This window comes from Mytilus californianus, unplaced genomic scaffold, assembly GCF_021869535.1.
Source record: "Mytilus californianus isolate M0D057914Y unplaced genomic scaffold, xbMytCali1.0.p SCAF_8, whole genome shotgun sequence".
NCBI classification, from domain to species: domain Eukaryota; kingdom Metazoa; phylum Mollusca; class Bivalvia; order Mytilida; family Mytilidae; genus Mytilus; species Mytilus californianus.
The window spans coordinates 20,754,821-20,777,224 of NW_026262734.1; the positions used below are offsets into that span (position 1 = coordinate 20,754,821).

Here is a 22,404-nt window from a genome sequence, read left to right on the forward strand (position 1 = left end):
ATTGTTTGGAACTGCCCGGTAGACTTCGGGTGTAATACGCTAAATCCCGACTTGGTCAGACCAAACATATTGCGCTTCTCCGCAAAGCATGCGGTATTGAGGGATAATAGCATAGACCGATATACAATGTAGGTCGGAATTCTAGGTCCAGGTTACTATTGACCAATTTTCATCTACATGATCAAAGGTGGAAAACAGCAAATAATTGTAGTGTCGGGTTTTTTTTCTGCGTAAAACAAATAATCAATTTAGTGAAATGTTTTGCTCGAGTTCCGGTAGTCTATTATAATAACACATTCTTATTCAATTATTTAAATTTTTACGCTGATGTTTCCTCTTTTTTAGCTCACCGGGGCCCGAAGGGCCCCATGTGAGCTTATGCCATCACTTGGCGTCCGTCGTCTGTCGTCCGTCGTCTGTCGTCGTCGTCTGTCGTCGTCTGTCGTCGTAAACTATTTCAAAAATCTTCTCCTCTGAAACTACTGGGCCAAATACCTTTAAACTTTTACTAAATGTTCCTTAGGGTATCTAGTTTATAAAGTGTATCCGAAGTTTTGATCCATCGACAAACATGACCGCCATGGCTAAAAATAGAACATAGGGGTCAAATGCAGTTTTTTGGTTATATCTCAAAAACTAAAGCTTTTAGAGTAAATCTGACATGGGGTCAATTTGTTCAATTGGTCAAGATCTATCAGCCCTAAAATTTTCAGACGAATCGAACAACTCATTGTTGGGTTGCTGCCACTAAATTGGTAGTTTTGAGGAAATTTTGCAGTTTTTTGTTATTATCTTGAATATTATTATAGATAGATATAAACTGTAAATAGCAATAATGTTCAGCAAAGTAAGATCTACAAAAAAGTTTTATATGATCAAAATTGTCAATTGACCCCTTCAGGATTTATTGCCCTTTAAAGACAATTTTACACAATTTGTTCATCAAGTTTGCTAACATTTAAAAATCTTCTCCTCTGAAACTACTGGGCTAAATACCTTCAAAATTCATCTAAATGTTCCTTAGGATATCTAGTTTATAAATTGTATCCAAAGTTTTAATCCATCGACAAACATGGCCGCCATGGCTAAAAATAGAACATAGGGGTCAAATGCAGTTTTTGGCTTATATCTCCAAAACTAAAGCTTTTAGAGCAAATCTGACGCGGGTAAAATTGTTCAATTGGTCAAAATCTATCAGCAGTTTTTTGTTATTATCTTGAATATTATTATAGATAGATATAAACTGTAAACAGCAATAATGTTCAGCAAAGTAAGATCTACAGAAAAATTAAATGACCAAATTTGTCAATTGACCCCTTAAGGAGTTATTGACATTTAAATACAATTTTACGCAATGTGTTCATCAAGTTTGCTAACATTTAAAAATCTTCTCTTCTGAAACTATTGTGCCTAATACTTCTTAACTTTAAAAGAATGTTCCTTTAGGAATCTAGTTTATGAATTGTATCCGAAATTTTGATCCATCAACAAACATGGCCGCCATGGCTAAAAATAGAACATAGGGGTGAAATGCAGTTTTTGGCTTATATCTCAGAAACTAAAGCATTTAGAGCAATCTGACATGGGGTAAAAATGTTCCAAAGGTCAAGATCTATCAGCCCTGAAATTTTCAGAAACACCGAACAACCCATTGTTGGGTTGCTGCCACTAAATTGGTTGTTTTAAGGAAATTTTGCAGTTTTTGGTTATTATCTTGAATATTATTGAAGATAAAGATAAACTGTAAACAGCAAAAATGTTCAGCAAAGTAAGATCTACAAAAAAGTTTAATAAGACCAAAATGGTCAATTGACCCCTTTAGGAGTTATTGCCCTTTAAGGACAATTTTACACAAGTTGTTTTATGTTTTTTAACTTTAAAAATCCTCTTTAAATGAATCTAGTATAAATTTTGTACTTCATTTCCTTGTACGTCAAGAAACATGGACACTGTGGCTAAAATGGAACAGATGGGTAAAAAGCAAAAATAATCATTGATGAAAGATTTAAGCAAAAAAAATAACAGGTGAGCGATTCAGGCTCTTGAGAGCCTCTTGTTTTAATGCGAACTCGGTTGGCATATTGATAGATAAAACAGAAAATAGAAAATTAACAAAATAGCAAAATAAGCAAAAGGAAAATATCATAAATAGAAAACATTGACCCCGAGGTCTTATGTTAAAGGACTAGAGTTCCGGAATTCATAGAATTATGATACGAGAAAATTTGTTAGATATTTTTTTGCCCATGAGTTGATAAGGTATATAAATCTTTAAATAAAAATGTTAGGTGTGACTGTCATGTATTTAGTCTTTGCTTGAAAATTGTCATAGTTCAAAACTATTATCAAAAACTCCGGAATAAAATCCTACCAATACTTGGAAATGAAGATATTTCAAGTAAAAAAAGAGATTTATGGCAGTAACAAAATTTTATAATACGCAAAACGGATAGCGTGCAGATGAACCCCCGATGCCTTTATACTATAGCATACTATATGGGTTTTACTTGTTTTTTTAAAGCCGTACGGTGACATGCAGTTGTTTACATCGCTATCCTTTGTTTATTGCGTCATTGACAAAATATTTTAATATATACATCTAAAAGACATTTTTTAATTCAACCGGTATTTAAATGAAAATAGGGTGCGAACGGACCCAAGGATCGAACGTGTAGGGTGAGAATGTGTTTTCGGAGCGAACGCACCAGATACCGTCGTACATGTCAATATTTATAATTTCTTTTTTTTTAATGTTATGCTCATATCATGTATATTTATGTCCTTTTTATGTGAAAAATGAACAAACCACTCTGTATTTCTGACCGTATTTCCTTTTTTGAAGAAAGTTTTGCATCCGGTTTGTTGACATCGGGGAAAGGGTGCTCTCAGACACGTCCGCGTTCCAATGTCGTCAACACTACTTTTGAGAAGACCCCTCAAAGCGATCGTTGTCAAGGCGCTCGTCGTTAGAAACATGCGTTAAAAACTGCGCACTGTTAAAGGGCCGAGCCACCTTAAAGTATTTAAATGATATACATGTAAAATAAACATGTATTTATGTCTATGGATGGGTTGTTGTCTCTTTGGCGCCTTCCCCATTACTATTCTCAATTTTATTTATATCATATACATGTAGATGACGGTGAAAAATTGTTTCAGTGTTTAAAAAATATATGATAATTTCACATTTAATCAATACTTTAATTTGCGAAGTGGAATAACGAGTGGCTGTAAACAACCAAAATAAAAACTTCAAAGATGCTGTCAGATTACCACAAAATAAATATTGAGTAATTGAACAGAGTATTATTTCATAAATATGCGCTGTCATAGTTTGATTGCAATACAAAATATAATTCACCAGAAAAGGGTTATTGGCTAAATAATACCTCAAACAATCACGAAACTCGCATATCAAAAGAGTAATTTATTCAAATCTTGATTAAAGCCTGGCATTCACAATTATAATATGAAATACATGTAAATAATTTGATAGTTACCTGAAATAAAAAATGTTTAAAAAGCAAAATGACTGCATACATATACATTACTATCTTAAGCATGAGATATTTTTGACTGGACCTACAGTACTGGCATGATTTATTTCCACATCAAACAGTCCGGCTGCATGTGGATGTCTTCCAAATCATCCAAAATGATCTTTAATTGCAAGCTAATATTTCATATCAATATTGACCAGCAATATTGGTAAAAGTTTGACAAACAAAAACCATTTTGAGAATAATTTTTGTATTCTTATGAAGATGTTCCAGCATCAACCGTCACAAGGGTAAGTTGATGTTCCAGCATCAACAGTCACAAGGGTAAGTTGATGATCCAGCATCAACCGTCACAAGGGTAAGTTGATGTTCCAGCATCAACCGTCACAAGGGTAAGTTGATGATCCAGCATCAACCGTCACAAGGGTAAGTTGATGATCCAGCATCTAAAAAAGGTAAACTGCTGATGGGCAAAATGGCAATCCTGTATTAAACATTCAAAGTTTCAGTATTAATTTTATATAATGATTACAACAAATTAATTAATACATATAAATATCTTAAATCTATTTTTTAAGGAATGAGAATACTGGTATACCAATATATACTAAAATTAAAACTAGGTGTCATTTCATGATTTGCTCATGCCATCTGTTTTTCATATTGAAGTGACATTCAGACATACATTGTATTCACTATTGTACAAAAAGACACAGCCTAAATCATTGTAGTCCAAATAATTATGGGGAAAAAATGATAGTATAGGGAATCACTAATGCATGACTGGAGCTGCCCCCTCCTTAGAAAAGTTCTAGATCCACCACTGGTTATACATGTAAATATTTGGTCTTGTAGTTGCCACAAACTTACATATAAAATAGTAAATAATAGTTTAATATACATGTACATGGATCCTGATTGAATCACAGCTGAGCAAATTATATTTTTTTTATATTAATGACTATCCATACTTAAAACAGTTCTCATTTAGAGTAATTTGTATTTTTGTTGTGGCACTGCAGGAGTAAAAAAATACAATTATACTGATTTTTGTATATTGTTAAAGGACACCGGCCACTTCAAACTATCATTTGTAAAATAAATCGTAATGGGATGTAAACATCGTTAATTTCGTAGATTAGTGTGTAACACATATCGTATGCCTATAAAAACAGGTTGTATCAGCTTGAAATAACCATTTTCCGGACATTGCCGATAATTACCGACAATTAATAAGCATCGTCCCGAATGACTGCGTGACGTCACTTGTGTTGTTTACATTCGCCATACCACGAGAAACACAGCTATTTCTAACTCAAATTAGACAAAGTATTCAATGGATTTCGACGGACAGGACAGCGGTGATGAGCCATTTATAACTGCTGTTGATAATATTCAACCGTATCAGTTCGAGCCTGTTGTTCATATTGAACAAAACGAAGTGAGCAGTCAAAATCAATCGGACTCGGAGGAAAATTCTGAAGTCGACGAATCTGACTCCTCTGACCTGCAAGACAGCCGCGGATGGATAACTTGGCATGGTATGGTTGATTGTCCAATATTGTCTAACATGATTTAATAACTAACATAACCAAGCCTCCGTAGATGTAAATGTGTTTTAGTCCGTTTTTTGTTCTTTATTAAAAAAGGGGGGTTGACATGTATATCATACACATTTGCCGACACTCGTATATTAAAAAATTCCCTGAACTACATACAGAGTCAAATGAAATGAGATAATGCCATACTTTCATTTTCAAAGAAGAAGATGATGAATAAGACCTACAGACTATTAGTTTTTATTTAAAAAATAGATTCTGATTTTGTTGTACATTTTGTACATGTAGTAATTACTCACAATGATATGGAATTAATGTTAAAATGTGCCATGCTATTCATTTCACACTGATGCATTGTTACCTTTTTTATAAATTACTTGACCGTTTTTTACAAATCTACATAATAATGGATTTTAAGAATTTATTGTAAAATATTTGCAAGTTAAATCTACATAGTACATTAAATTTCCCAGGTGTGACTGTAACAACTGCACTGTAATGCCCACTGTGGATGAATGCCTTTGTTGCAAGGAAGTTGGTCCAGTTGCAGAAAAGATGGAAGATGGGGACCTTGATTGCATAACAGACCATGAGGGGTTTACTGGAAACTGTCTAAATAGACATGTCATTGAGGTCTCTTTGTATGACTTTGTTGAAAGGCAGGGACCAGTAGATGATAATGAGCCAATTCATGAGTAAGTTCAATTTAATGTCGTCGATTAAACATAAATTTAACTTCACAACTATCATTTTTTAATTACAATTTCAATCAGAAACATAATAAAAAAAATGTCAAGACCAAGCTGATGATGGAATGCAAAAAAGGCAAAATGATTAAATCTAGATAATCAAATATATCATCATGAAAATATGAAATCATCTTAATCACTTTTTTTTCAGCATACTGAAAATCAGTTATAATAATATCCTTGTTCAAGCCTTAAAGGGAAAATTCGCGATTTTTTACTTATCATCTTATTATGTTCATAATACCATAAAAAACATATTCACCAAGTTTTATCTGGATATGAAAACTAATAAAGAAGAAAATTGGGAATTATTAATTTTATTTATTCGAACTTCCTGACTTCTGTGACGTAGTTTAAGTCTTTTTGCATGCCGGGAGTGGAATTAATCTCATTTAAGTCTTGTTCGTTAATTATCTAATATTACGATTTAAAGCGCATCGACGACTTTTGGCGTAGCTATTAACCAACTAATAATTAAGAAAGTAAAGTGATCAGCCGTGCAACTTTTAAAAATAAAATGTACGATTTATATTTTAAGGATTTCTGATATGATTATAGTCATTATAGTAATAAAAGTAAATCATACAATAGAATATTTTTATGAATTTTTTTTCCGACGGATATTTTCAACAAACATATATAACTGATAGTGTATTAAAAATGCATGTTTGCATTCTAACCTTTTACTTCAGTCTCGCTAGTACTGTGTAAAATTAATACAATGTGTATTGTACTGTGACACTTAGTGACTACCTGTTGAATGCGTGGTTAAATTCAATGTATTTAAAGGTTTGCATTCTGTAATTCTAATCTTTTGATCTTCACTCAGTGAATTTTAGCCGTCACGGTTCACCGTTCCAGGTGTGAGCATCATTTCGTATGAATGATAAACGGTAGTGATAGTTTGAGACAGAAAATAAAAAAAGAAATATAATTATTTTGGGGGAGTAATATGGTGGCACAATAACTGGATAGCCGTGGTATATTTTTATATTTTCCGTAAGCTCAGTTTAAAATGAATTATGACTGCTGAATATTTTTGTAATAATGAAATACTGAATTAATTTAATTGAGCATTCTAAACACGAGTGTATGAACTAAAAATTGTACTATTTTAAATAAGAATCGATAACCTTGCATATTTGAAATAGATAATTACCAATTGCAATTATATAATTTGGTCCGTCCAAAGCGATCTTTATTTACATATTCAGGAATTAATGTCCTTATCAAAATATTTTAAATCTCACAACGTATAAATACTTCAGCCATTTGAAGAAAGATGTTTAAAAAGTTGACAGGAAATTTAAGGTCAACTTTGTCTTATTGGAATGAGATCGAATAATTACGAACAAAAATTATTTTCCGGTTTGAAAAAGATAATAAAAAATGATAAAAGAGAAATGTGGGTTTGAGACAGAAAAAAAATAATTATTTGGGGAGGAATATGGTGGCAAAATACCTGAATCGCCGTTTTATATATTTTTTATATTTTGCGTTAGCTCAGTTTTTAAATATATGGGTGAGTATTTTGTTGTAACATCGGAATTCTGAATAACGTTCAATGAAATAATTTTATAAATAAAAATGGCCCACGAAAACGAGCGTATAAACCAAAAACTGTGCTATTTTGAATTATCATCGGTAACCTTGAATATTTAAATGTGCAGAGAAAATTATCAGTTACATTAATATAGTTTGGTCAGTCCAAAGCGATCTACATTTACCTAATCGGGAATGTCCTTATTAAAATATTCTACATCTCACAACAAATACTTTAGCTATTTGACCAACGATGTTTAAAATTTTTTTACAGAATCAATCTAACGTCAACTTTCCTTTATTGAATGGAGACAGACCGGCGGAATCAATTTTCAATGTGCTTTATATCTTGTACCTTTGCAAGACTTATCATTCAATTATAAACCATGTCTATACCGCAGACATATATATTCATATAATTATATGTCTGTCTTAACTGACAAGAATACTCCTGGTTTTACACTAGTAATTTGTTGGGGCCCTTTATAGCTTGCTGTTCGGTGTGAGCCAAGGCTCCGTGTTGAAGACCGTACTTTGACCTATAATGGTTTACTTTTATAAATTGTGACTTGGATGGAGAGTTGTCTCATTTGCACTCATACCACATCTTCTTATATCTATAAGCAGTATATTCTTTAAATTTCTGTGATTTAATACCAAGAAAGAAAAAAATCCCGAAATTAATTTGATACTTTGATACTCAATATTTTTCCTGGAAAATATTCACATCCTCATTCGGTCTAAAAATAAGATAAGAAACTGGTATACAGAACATGCAGAAATGTGAATGTCATAAAACCTTGTTATATCAGAAACCATTATAAATGTGAACCTGTATACGTAAGACCTCATGGGACGATGTACCTAACCACATACAGGTAATATACAAGTAGTTATACCCGGAAATGTCAAGGTTAATCACTACCGATACAGAATGTACCAATGCAAAGTAAATTCTGATGATTGTGAAGCATGACCATTCAAGATTTTAGAGGAGTCATAGGTGGGGGATTGCCGGAACGATTTAAATTCTGACTAGATTTTTTCTCAATTTAAATCACTGAACTAAAAAAAAAGAAGAAGAAAACTACGTCTAAGAACAGAATTCTTCTTGTAAATTCATAAATACAATGTTCTTATTTTGTAACTTTCGATAGACTTGACCTCCAACCCCCTCCCCCCCCCCCCCCCCCTCAAACCTGGGAACATTATATCTAACAATGTTTATGTTCCTGCCCTAATCAAAAAAAAAAAGAAGAAAAAAAATGAAAGAGATGAACGGTAAGTCACATCAGATTCAGATATTTATATAGTTGATTGTCGTTAACTAGAGATGTATAGTTACATGTCTCTGCGTTAACTGATAAGAATAACAGGAAAGTATAAACTTGAAATAAATTTATGATGAATAATATGCAACTGCGGCACCCCTTTTTATCAAAACGTACATGCATGTATTTTAATGACTGTCCGTTATTTCGATTATAATGACAATTGTACGTGAAATCCTATAGTTGGTGAGACTTTTTTTTACCAGATATGCGACTTTTCGTATTTATATTTTCTCTTATATTACTCTTATTTAATATTTTATGCATAAGTGCAATATTGGGAATGGTTTATTCCCCCACAAGCTAACTTAATAAATTAATCAACCCTCAAGCTGATCAGACGTTAATACAACTACTATCAGTCTATCCGGAGTGAAGTTTCTTTATTTCTTCAAATAAACTTTTTGGGGATCATTTGTGTACGTCCATGCAGTGGCATATATTACATACATGTCGGAACAGGAAAATTGGTCTTTTAGAACCATGTTCACATTAATATACATTATACCCAACAATTGAGATGATGACGAATTTCTTCAACTGTTCGAGAACAATCTAATTGAAATATAAATCTGTGATTTTACTATGTCCATAACTTCGATGAACCAAAGCAAGTTAGATATAAACCTGTATTTATATCAAATTGGTTCTGGATGTTCTTTCTTATATTCAATATACAATTTTAAATTGCGACTATCTAAAGTTCCGTAACTTTCTATCTAGGCGTATAAACCAATGATCGACAAGTGCGTACATTTTTGTTAAATCAATAGTCTTTCATGTTTCAAAATGTCCATCATTATTGACAACGAGTATATACTTACATTTTCCCCAATTTACCATTGGAAAAAATATGTAAATAGATTTTTATTTTGTCAAATCTTTTTTGGGAATTATTTAGATTTTCATAAATATCATTCTTTACACCAGAAATGTTATTTATAAACAAGCGTATGAGTTTAGTAATGACTAGTATATCACTATCGGACACGCAAGACAGAGATATTATACACCTGATAGTTTCAAAATGGAAAGTTACAAATTATCGGCTGTGTACACTGATCAATACCCTCAGAAGTGAAGCGATGCATGAACATGCTTTATGTAATTGTGTAATAAGAGTTTTTAAGCCCGACAGGAAATCGCTTGAATACCTGGACGTGTCACCTCACAATACCTCAGAGAATAATTCCTTTAGCCATGCTGGTGATCAGATAAGAGAAGGTCCGAATTTATCTAAATAAGTTTATTACATAAAAGAATTATGAACAAATTAGATTTTCGAAAACGATTTTACACGGAACACTTATTTACGACATTGAACTTTGACTTTTTAACTAATTCCCATATAAATTTCTTGTTTCAAAAACTTCGTAAAGAAAAAACAGTTTAAAAACGTCAGACCATAGTTATTTAAAAAAATAATTACATTTTCCGTATCAAGTTAGTTAGTCGGATAAATGCGACTACGTTAGGTTACTGCTGGTTTTGGTCCTTTGTGGTTTATAGATATATCGTGGTTTCTAAACCGAGAAGATGTCAAAATGGCCGCACGCAGAGAATTGATACTCTAAATTTAAAATCGATGGTGATCTCTTATCTAGCAGAATAAAACTTTAATATTTATGAATTTGTGCTTTTTTTTTATACAGAATGGACATAATATCAATTTTTTATTTTTTTGCGAAGTTTCCCTTTAAGTATCACTTTGTTTAACGAATTTGAATAATCTCAGTTAAATATTTTATTTTTTTTCAGATTATATAGATATATTGCGTACAGACGGTTCACTCGTTGGATCTGGCATATTCTTGGTAAAAAAAGAAGAAAAGTGATACCAGCATGTGCAGTAATAAAAATTCGGGAGGCATTCCCGTCTGAGGACTTTACTGGGTTCAAATATGCCAGGCCATGATAATTTGAAAAAAAATATTTCATGAAGCTCTCAATTTCCCGCCCATATATGTGGTTAAAATCTGTGTATATTTCATGTTTCGACAACCTGAAAGATAGAAACACTTAATTACATGGTGTAAACTGTGGTAAATACAAGGATAATGGTGAAGAGTTATATTGAACAATGATCACATAATATATTAAAACAAATGTACAAGTATGCAAAGTTGAGAAATGATGTCAGTTACTAGCAAAACGACTTGTTCGATGTCTTATTAGCTCCTCCTTATCAAAATGAGCATTTGATGCTGTTAGTGGAGGAAGTCTCTGGTATACAACGTTAAAGTCCTCTAAAGCTTCTTTAAGGCTTGACAAGTTATTTCGTCTGTCAAAAGTTCTTTTCAGAAGAGCTCCAACATAATCTACAAGACAAATAGAAACAATATGTGGTAGCTCAGCCTCTAATTCACAGACTTAGCAGTGCGAATTTATAAATGCACTTACATGCATGTGCATTATGCATTTTGAGAATACAAACTTATTCAATTTCAATTGTACAAAAAGAGACTCATTCTGCTGTAAATAAACCTTTAAATTTCCCATAAATAAAAATAAACTGCTGAAGAGCAATATTATTACAAAGTAAATGTCTTGCATAGTGCTTTTTATGTTTTTATTATTGAACCAGAAAGTTTTATGAAATCCTACCATAGGTTGCTTGAACTTTCTGTGGTTTGACAAGACATTGCTCTCCTTTTTTTGCCTTAGGGTACGACTTTTTCCATTTCAAGATTCCTGCTTTTGTGACAGCTTGCTGTCTATTTCCATTTTCATTGTAATGCAATGCAGCAATGTAAATTCTGAAGAAGAAGAAAAAACGGTACAAAAGCATTTAAATCAACAGATTTATAAATAAAGAACCGACTAAACTTTTTAATTTATTGCTTCAAAGTTTTAAATTAGCCACTGATGAGTTTATATGTACACTAAATGGTAACCACATGCACATTGAATGGAATCTGTATTTAAAGTCTTTTATAGCACATTTCAACATTTCTTATTCGAAAAAGCATGCAGTGTTGTTGTTCAGTTTTATTTATAGAAACCTGAAAACACATTATTATATACAGATGTGCGATAAAAATGGATGAAATAAAGGTAGGATGAAAATAGGTCACCAGACGATACAACTTCTGTTTACAAAAAAAAAAACAATATCTTATTATTACTTTTTTTGTTTTTGATTTTATGTGAAAGAAAAAACTCCGTGTATGTGGTGATATAGCGGTAGTAAATAGTTTTGAAGATTCTGCGGGTTAAACAACGATGATTCAATCAATTCATAAACTTACATTGAATAGTGGTCCAGGGTCTCTTCTGATTGCCTGAATCCACGAGTTTCTCCTTGCACCAGCTTGAGGAAATCTGTGGAAAGAAACTTGATGGCGACGACCATTGCTCTTGCAGTTAGCATGGTTAGGGACACAACAATGTTGATCACTACCTTTCCCCATCTTGGACAATTCAAGGAAATCTTTCTCGTCCTCACTCGTGGCGGCCATGTTTGTTAAAATGTTTACCGAATATAGATCAATATAGAACAGTCTCCGGGACAAGTTTGCACTTCCGCTGAGTGCAAAAGTTGTCGCCTTAATTTTTGGAGTTGATAACTTGGTTGGTATTGGTTCCCTGATATTTGTCCTAAAATTTTTTGGCTCTAGCACCACTGTTGAAAAAGTTATGCCCCTTTTTCAATAATTTCCTCAGAGGAAAAGTAGTTTTTTTGAAAAAAAGTAAAATTTTGAGGCAATTACCCCCAAAATCAATCCCAGCATTCCCTTTGTGGTATGGAACCTTGTGGTACAATGTCAGAGAGATCCAGACACTAACACACAAGTTATGTCTGGAAGTTACAAAAATGCGTATAAAACTGCAAAGTTTCCTTAAAATTACCAATCTAGTGGCAGCAATGGATTGCTAGATTCATCTGAAAATTTAATGGCTGATAGAACTTGACATAATGAACAATTTTACCTCACATAAGATTTGCTCTAAATGCTTTAGTGTTTGAGATATAAGCCAAAAACTGCATTTTACACCTATGTTCCATTTTTAGACATGGCAGCCATGTTTATTGATGAAACAGAAAATAAAACACAAGCTTTATTCTAAATACCCTACGGATCATTCAGCCTAGGTTTGGTTGGAATTGGTTCAATAGTTTCAGAGGAGAAGATTTTTTAAAGTTAGAAAACATGATAAACAAATTGTGTAAAATTGTCGTTAAAGTGCAATAACTCCTTAAGGGATCCATTGACAATTTTGGTTATGAAACTTATTTGTAGATCTTACTTTGCTGAACATTTTTGCTGCCTTCAGTTTATCTTTATCATTAATAATATTCAAGATAATAACCAAAAACTGCAAATTTTCCTTGAAATTACCAATTTAGTGACAGCAACCCAACAATCATGACTATGGGTTATTAGATTCATCAGAAAATTTCAGGGCTGATAGAACTTTGAACACTTATTGCTAATGAACAATTAACTCTGTGTCAGATTTGCTCTAAATGCTTTGGGTTTTGAGATAAAAGCCAAAAACTACATTTACCCCTATGTTCTTATTTAGCCATGACAACCATGTTTTTTGACAAAACAAAAAAACAAAACACAAACTTTATTGTAGATACTCTAAGGATCATTCAGCTTAAGTTTGGTAGGAATTGGTTCTGTAGTTTCAGAGGAGAGGATGTTTGAAATAGTTTACACCCGACGGACGCCAACGGTTGATGACAGACAACGACAATACGACGACGGACGCCAAGTGATGGCAAAATCTCACTGTTTCCTTCAGAACGATGAGCTAAAAAGGCAAATTTAAAAAATTGCGCTGGCTCTATCCAAAAAAGATTTTTACAGTGTAGTGTACTAATTTTGGAACAGGACATATTAACATAATAGAAAAATCTATAAGCTATAACTCAAAATATGGACAATTTTATGTTTAAAAGGTTTATAATTTAGTTTGACAACTTCAGACATACTAATATTTGACCTTTTCAAACTATACTAAATCACTACTTAAGGATGTTTGCTACTCTGTTTCAAAATAACAAGCTTTTTAAAAGACTGTTATAAATTGAAAGTATATGAATAACGGAACTAAAAAAAAAGAAAAAATGAAGGGTCCGTGTGCTTGTTTTTAAAATATAAGCCATTAAAAATTTGGCGGGAAGTGATTCTCTCTAGATCTTAACACTGGCACCTTTATCTTTCAAAAGCTATGGAAAAATAACAAGGATTTTATAAGATTTTCAAATATGGCTTTTTAAACTATGTAATAAAAATATGAAAAGAAAAGTAGGGGTTTGCGGGCAAAAATTTTTAATGGCACTGCATGGATAAAACCAGAAGATTCCGAATATCTGGTAAAAATTCAAAATCAAGAGGAGCGAACATCCTTAACCTAAAAAAAATTGCCACATTTTTTTACAATGTACAAAATGATGTAATTTCATCCGCAATATTTAAAGCAATAAATTTGGAAGGAGTATGAAAATAATTTGCAAGTTATACACTAGAGACCTAATAGAGTAGAAATACTAATTTTAATCAAACTTGGCATGAACTAAGATTAGGGAATTATAAGACAGTTTACCTAGTTTCATGGCAATAGCATATATACATTAAACATTGTTTACGACTATAAGTTCATTCTTATGTATGAACTTTGGGTGTTAATTTTTTAACGTTTAAAGTTTAACGTTTAACTATCAAAATTTGGGCCTACATATAAATTTAAACATTGCAAAAAATTGCTTTTTAAATGTCTTTATAACTTTAAATAATTTATATATAATATTGTGTCTGTCACATGTATGTACATGATGTATTTTAATGTAAAGCAGCTGAATACTCATTTGCTGTCTCCGATTTATTTCAATTCTTCAAAAGCTAATATAAAAATTCTTCATGTATATTTAAAAAGTTATTTGTATTTCAAAAGGAAAGAAAGGTTACTTATCTGCTTATAGCATACAACATGAGTAGAACAAGGTCCCATTAGGCCATGCAAGACTGAATAACATTATAACATTTAAGGTCAATATAGGCAGTAACACATTTTTACATGTATATTAAAAGGCTCTATGAGAATAGACAATTACCAACTTTCGCAGTTATTTACGGTTAATTAGCTGTATATATCCCAAAACAGGTGCTCGGAACTAGTACTAGTCTATGACTTTTTTAAAAGTAACAATTATATTTATATACACAATCAGTGGCAGATCGAAGGGGGATGGGATCCGGGGGTTTGGCTTCCCTTTTTGTGAACGATCAATGCATTTAATGGAAACATATATTTGGACCCCCTTTATCCTGGCCGGAATCGCCCCTGATATTACATGTAAATCAAGTCCCGGGTTACTGTTAGCATAATAGCATAACGGTAATCACAAAGAGGGTGGTAATTTTAAAAAGGACGAGGATTTATACAATTCTTGAAGAGGGGGAGAGTGCACTTCACGGTGATCGAAAAAAAGTGCCTTGCACGTTATTTTCATCATCTTGTCTGAAACAGTCTGAATAATGAGCTTCAAGGCGAAGTGCGAAAACAATAAGTCATGTGAAATACTAATGACAAACACGTTGCATGTACGGACCAGGGGCGGATCCAGCCATTTATAAAAGGGGGGTTCCTAACCCAGGATAAAAGGGGGGTCCAATTATATGTCCCCATTCAAATGCAAAAAAATGGGGGGTTCCAACCCCCGGAAATTGATCCGCCACTGCGGACAAACCCATAAATCCCTCAATGTTGTGTCAAATGAATTATAGCGAGGAAAGGTAAATTTAATTTAATATGAAAACTAAATATTTGTTAAATTTCGCTCCTGATTTCTCAAGAAATCATAGAATCAATAAATGTATAAATTTTAATTTTGCATGTGTGAGATCCATTTCATGAGACCAAGGATTTCTATAAAATCCTTGATGGGATCCTTTATATATACAGTTTTCTATTTTCCCCGGAAAAAATAAAAAAAAAATATAATCTTTTGGGAAATAATCCGATTTTGTTGAATTATTTCCCTTCATAATTATGATAAATCCTTTTAGTTCTTCAATTTTAAATAAAAATAAATATTTCATTTTGATCTAACGACAAACTTTTTAAATTGTAGTGGCATGGTCAGTCAACTGATTAGTTGCATGGCTGATTACCAGTTTACTGGTGACCCAGTAATTTTCCATATGGCAGTGGCGTGTACCCTTGGGGTGTGTATAACTTATTTTGAATACCTTAATTTTCTGGGGAACATCCTGTCCACGTGCATGTACATGTAATACTTAGTATATATTGCAACAGATGACATTAAACAAATTTTCTTTGTAGCATCGGTGTCCATTTCATGCTCAACCACTCAAAATTTTCACAAAAAAGATAATATAATAAAATCATTAAAAAAAAGACTAAAAAAAAGACTTAAAAAACACTCGCAATGAGTAAACGGGGATTTGTGTTTTATTGGGCTTATTTCCAGTGGATATATTTCAAACTAGATAACTAGACCTGAGATAACTTTTTTTGGAATATATATTTTATTATTTTCATATCATTCTCAAATCTCAATCATCTTAAATAAAGATGTACAAAAAATAATTTTGTTATAACTCATAAATATATGGTTAATCATAATTGTTACAAATTATAAAATGGTAAGTCAATGCCCGATGTGCCGCCGTCTGTTGCAAAACTAAGATTTAATCTTTTAAATGAAAGACGTGCACTGCCTTCATCGGAACAGAGGAAAGTCCACCTAGTGTACATTAAAGAGTATCCGTTTGTTATGCCGAAAAAAAGGGATCATCATAAACTTTTTAGCAGACCTTCTCGTGTAAAAAAAATCAACTTTTAACTGAATTAAACAAAAAAATATCAAACAAAACTCATTAGAACACTCATAGTAACATTTTGTTTAGACCTGAGATAACTTAAAGTAAGATTATTTATATCTGAGACTACTATAACACTGTGTTATAGTAGTCTCAGTTTATATAGAACAATTAAAAAAAAAAAATGTCCGATCTGATACACGTACCTATAATGTACAAAATTTTGAACAGCTTCAAATATATGGCCTTATCATTGGTAATATATCATATTTGTATCAGTTATTGCTGAACGTGTAACCAAATTAAAATGAAGAAATAGGCTCGAAACCGCATTTTTTAAAAGATATTTTTTTTCAATCCCAAAATAGATGATAGATATGCAGATTAAAGTCCATATGAGAAGATTAACTTTCTTTTCTACCGAAGTAAATATATTAACAAGGATTTAGGTTATCAATAAATTATTAAATTCATCAATTTATTAAATTTGAACATGTGAACCAAACAACGAAAAAAATAAACGGGAAATTGGCTATACCTTTTTGGTATTAGCAGTAGTAGTAGTAGAATAGGGATAAGAAAACAGTAGAGCAGGTAGAGCAGCTTGTGTAAATATTGTGCTAGTGATGGTGGAATGATTGTGTCCACGTTGCAGACTTTTGTCCAAGGTAGAGCAACATTTGTTGGTAACCAGGGTATGTTTGTCGTCCATTTTGTTTCCACGTTGCCGACTTTTTCAAGGTAGAGCAATATTGTTTGGTGACCAGGGTATGTTTGAGATGACGTCCATTTTGTCCACGTTGCAGAATTTTGGGTTGTTACCCCCTTTTGCCTTGCTTGGCTAAATTGTTATTTGGCTGGAGTTAGTAAATACGAGAGAGAGATGGTTGTTGGTAAGGGTATGAGGGTGGCATCCATTTTGTTTCCAGAACACACAAACTACAGAAATTTGAGAAGAGATAAAACAAAGATTGAAGAAAATAAATTATTTTTAATATCAAAAACTTATATACATTATGTATACATCACATTTTGAATAGATCCCCATTATTGCAAAAACTGATTGAGTATTTTAACATAAAAAATAAATATTACAATATATGTATAGTATATAAAAAACTTATATTAAAACCGGTATTTGAGCATACAACCCTGAGTTTGTTTCTAATATATAAAATTTTATAAAGCTTCTAAAACAAATGTTTTTTTTAACAAGAATGGATTTCTAAAAAGAGACATGTAAAAGATTACATATAGTGATATGATTAAAATGACTACAAAAAAAAAGAAAAGAAAAAAGAAAAAAAAAAGAACTTTGATGGAATGTGATAGAAGATAAATTATGTTATAAAATAAAAATATAACCCACATGATTTCGATGTTTAAAATGAAAACATGTATGACGCAAAAATTAAGTGAAGGGAATGTTGCACTAGATAAAGTAACAAAATATAGATAAAATATATGAAGGTAACATGGTTTGATTAACAACCGTAAATGCTTATTTTATCAATGTAAGAATACATAGCACCAAAACTAAAGTAAAAATGTAGTGCACTACTTTCTTTATAAAATTTGTTTCTATATGAGGAATCTGTTGGAATACATAGCACCAAAACTATAGTATAAGCACTACTTTCTTTCTAAAATTTGTCTTTATAGAGGGAACCTGTAGAGAGTATATACATGATAAAACAAAAGTCTTTTCCTCTCTCAAACTATCATATGATTGTAAATGAATAGAAAAGTTGAAGAAATATATAGCAACATATCATGAGTACAAGTATCATGATTTGAAATATGAACTTTGATGATTATCACAATTACTTAACACCAACTTTAAAACAATTAACATTTAATAAATTATCACAACTATATTGCTTAATAACAAGAAAACAAAGACTATATACATGTTATATATTACAGTATAAACATTTCATATACTAAAGTATACTACTAAGGTCTGTCTAATGTTCCCCATTAACCTCTATAACATTTTTGATATTTTTACATTATATTAAGACCAAATAAATTTTATCTTTTAATCTGATAGATCATATCAGATCAGATAATTCCTTAGATTTAAAGCTTCATAAATATTTTTATTTTCTTACTTTAGAAGTTATTGTACTGTGTAATTACGAAATATTTTTAATTACAATCAAGCCTCAAGCTAAATAACTGTTGATAGATAAACATGTATAACAATCTTTAGATGTAGAGTATAAGAAATCGTCTTAAGGTAGATGGGGTGTCTAAATTATAATCCATAGATTTTTTTAATAATTTGCCAAAATGTAGTTTATATCATGCTTTTTTAAAAAAAATAATGAAAAGAATGGGTCACGGGCTTTATTTTCATGCTACAGGTTGTGCAAAATTGACAGATTTTGTATAGATTATGCATGGAAAACCCAATTTTCTGCCATAAAATGAAAACTACACCATAGAATTTTGAGATAAAATATGAGAAGATAGCTCTAATAGTATGCTTTCAGATAAGAAAAAGAATAAATGGGGTCACCGGACCCGTTTTCTTTCTACATAATAAAATAGGTAAATTCCTAACACATTCTATTGTAAAAGTAACTTTATGTGAATTATCTGCCCTTACATTTGAGTTGCCTCCCTTTATGTGGCAAAGTTGGAAAATATAGAATCAAACAAAAGTATTCTGTTTTTTTGTAAAATACAACCATAAATATGATAGAATATGTCATTTTCTATATTGAAATGAAAATTCTTACACATGAATTACCTACTACTCTCAAAATTTGCACCTTTTATTATAGATCTAGACCGATTGTTTTCTGGTATTTCAAAATCCAAGATGGAGGAAGACACCCTATCTACCTTAATTGCAATCAAGTTTCAAAACTGATTAACTGTTAATGGAGAACATCAGACAGATAAACATATATTACTTCTAATTTGAGTTAAACTTCTAATTAACATAACAAAACAGAATTGTGTAAACATATACAAAACTCCTAGATATGTATAATATAAACAACACCCTTTGAAGTAACATCATTTCAAAATCTGACTTGTTCAATATTTTCAACATCAAAAAATTAAAAAAAAAATATTAAAAGAAAAATGTATTAATTTAACCATAATTTATAATCATGCCAAACACAGGATGTTGGTTTTTCTTATGTATAGAAAATTATCACTCTACTTTGTTTAAACCTTCAACAATAAAAAAAAAAACCCTCAATAAACTTCTTAAGATAATATAACATAGAAATGCTAATATCTCCTTTGTCACCACAATGGATGCTTAGTCATATATAAATTAATCCTAAAATGGCATCTCAGTTAAGTCTAAATGAATTAAATTTATCAACCCAACTTTATTTAATAAATCTTATCATAACCAAGAGAGAAGAATAAATCCTTTAATATTTATGAAAAATTATTATACTTTCATTCTATCCAGAAAACTTCATGATGGATCATGCTTCAACAAGTAACTTTCTTAATGAATTAACTAATTTTGTATCTCGACATATACCAGCAGTGGGAATTCACTTTTTCCCATGTTATAAGTGTTCAATACAACCCGAATTGTTTAAGGAAATGAAGGATTGGTATTGCTACCAGCCCATCAACACATTTAGCAATACACAGTTTAATATTTCTGGACTATATCATAGTTTGCTTCATAAAGCAAGGAAACTAAAATAGGGTGCCTCATGAGTATGAGTGAGACATTTTTAGGAGAACTCATGCAACAGTGCAACACAGCAAATAGTGTGTACAGCAGAGACATGCTACAGATAGTGCTGAATATTTTAAAGGACAGGTAAGAAATACTTTAAACATTAATATGATTCATAAAGCTAGTCTTACAGTGGTATTATTCATAGTTTTATAATTAAGGTGGTACTCAACACCTTAACTAAAATTAATTTGGCTCGTTTAATTTTCATAAAATTTTAACAAAGTATTTATTTTGAACCTTTGACAAAAATATAAAAAATTCATAATATTTGAACCAACCTTTTTATCATAAAAATTACACTGGTTATATAGCAGTTTGAAAAACACTAATTTCAATCATTGAGAAGCTTAAAATACACAAATTAATCACATAAATAAATTATAAATTAAGTCTGTTGGGTGGTATTGACTGTCTGGTGCTTCTTCTTAAAATACGTGGTGGTGCTGGCAAGGGTAGGATGATTTCTCGGTGTACTGCAGGTGGTATGGGTTGAACTGCTGCTTGGTGTAGCGGTTGATGTGGAGGAGGGTTAAGAAGTTGTCTTACAGGGGGATGAAGTTGCGAATAGCTGGTGCAGCATTTATTAAAAATCTATGTATTCGGTTTAAAACCACTAGCAAACTGATGAGTGTAAAGATGAGGACTTGAAATAGTTCTACAAGAAGAAAATAAAAAAAAAATACAAATTTTATAAATTGTTACTACTTAAATTGTACCAGGCTTTATTATATAGTTCATCTTCTTAGTTTGAAATATTTTGAGAACGTCTTTTCCTCCAAACAATAAATCCACTAATTAGAAAGAATATCACTGTAAGTAAAAAAAAAGAGTTAAAAGCAGTGATATTGAAATTTCAATTTAAATTAATAAAAAAAAAAAATATCCTAATAGTACTTATATTTAGGGGCAGAAGGAATCTCCTGCAGAGGAAGACCGTGATCAATTAACCCTCCCCTACTATTCCTCAAACATTTCTTCCTCAAAATAACGAATGCTATCACCAGAAGTACTACAAGAAAAGAAATAATTTAACTAGTCATGGTGTCCATTTCAACATTTAAAGAATCATCTATTGATAACATAACTGGAATGAAGTCTGATTGATAGTAATACTTTTTTATTAAGAAAACAAAAATGAGACAATTAAAAGAAACAAAATTACTCCAAGAAAAATTATATAAACTTTTAAGCAACCTATTAAAGTGGTGACGGTTGCCACTATCCACGGTGTTGTATTGGTTGCTGTCTCATTTTCTGTAGTAGTCTAAAAAAAACAATAATAAACTACATGTATACAAATAAAATAACATAACCCAATCCACACCATACTACATGTTACAATCAACACACATTTAGCTTTAGCTGAATTTAAAGCATGAGAAATTTATAAGTATGAATGTCTAAAATAAATGAAAAATAAGTACTCTCAAAATTTTAAGTCAATTTTAACAGCAGTGCTTTAATGTTTTTTAGAATACATTATCATAATGCAATGATAATGTTAAGCAGAGATTCCCTTTGCACTACTGATGAAAACCCACCTGCTGATGGCCAGGGACAGTGCTGGACAGAAGGTTGTGCTCGTATGTTGAGGATGCTGGAACACTACGAGTCTGTACTGGCACGGAACCGAGAGAACCCACCTCGGTATGAGGAGAGGTACCCATTTCCAAAGTTGGTACAAGGTCTTCAAGTGACTGAAAACAAAATAATCTGCTTCGCTGAGCGCAGCTGGATACGCCCGCAGAGGTCTAACCCTGAACAGTTGGGACAAAAATGGACACAATATTCAAGCTTGATACAGGTCTGAATTTGGATTGTAATTAAATATTTGACATACATGTATTATAGGTTTCTGAATAAATGTAGTCAAAGAACTTGAAGTTGGTTATATGAATTGAATTTATATTCAATTAAAGGTTTCTTGCTGTTGTGCAATACACTGTGCTGTTGCGCAATACTTAGTAAATCTGTTGTCAGACTATAAACAAATAAAATTTATAAAATTGTTAAGGGAGCTTACATCAATAGATATCAACAATTCATCAAAGTTTCATGAGAACTCCTGAAAGCATTTTTGAGTTATTGTCCGAAAACTGGAAAATCCCCCTTTTTTATGAATAAAACCCCATAACTCAGAAACGTAAAATCTAAAATTTATAAAAATCCAAAGGGAGCTCATATCAATAGATATAAACAA

General features: G+C 31.6%; 1 protein-coding gene and 1 long non-coding RNA gene across 2 annotated transcripts in view; one reads left to right on the forward strand and one right to left on the reverse strand.

Annotated features, from left to right (window-relative positions):
* LOC127710864 (perlucin-like protein) overlaps positions 1–22,404 on the forward strand; it is a 378,664-nt gene that overhangs the window by 58,315 nt on the left and 297,945 nt on the right. The window lies entirely within an intron of this gene.
* Positions 17,455–21,559, reverse strand: LOC127710868 (uncharacterized). Its single transcript, XR_007986370.1, has 2 exons — positions 19,331–21,559; positions 17,455–18,713 (listed from the first exon to the last, which is right to left on the reverse strand). It is a non-coding gene; the product is annotated as an uncharacterized LOC127710868 (long non-coding RNA).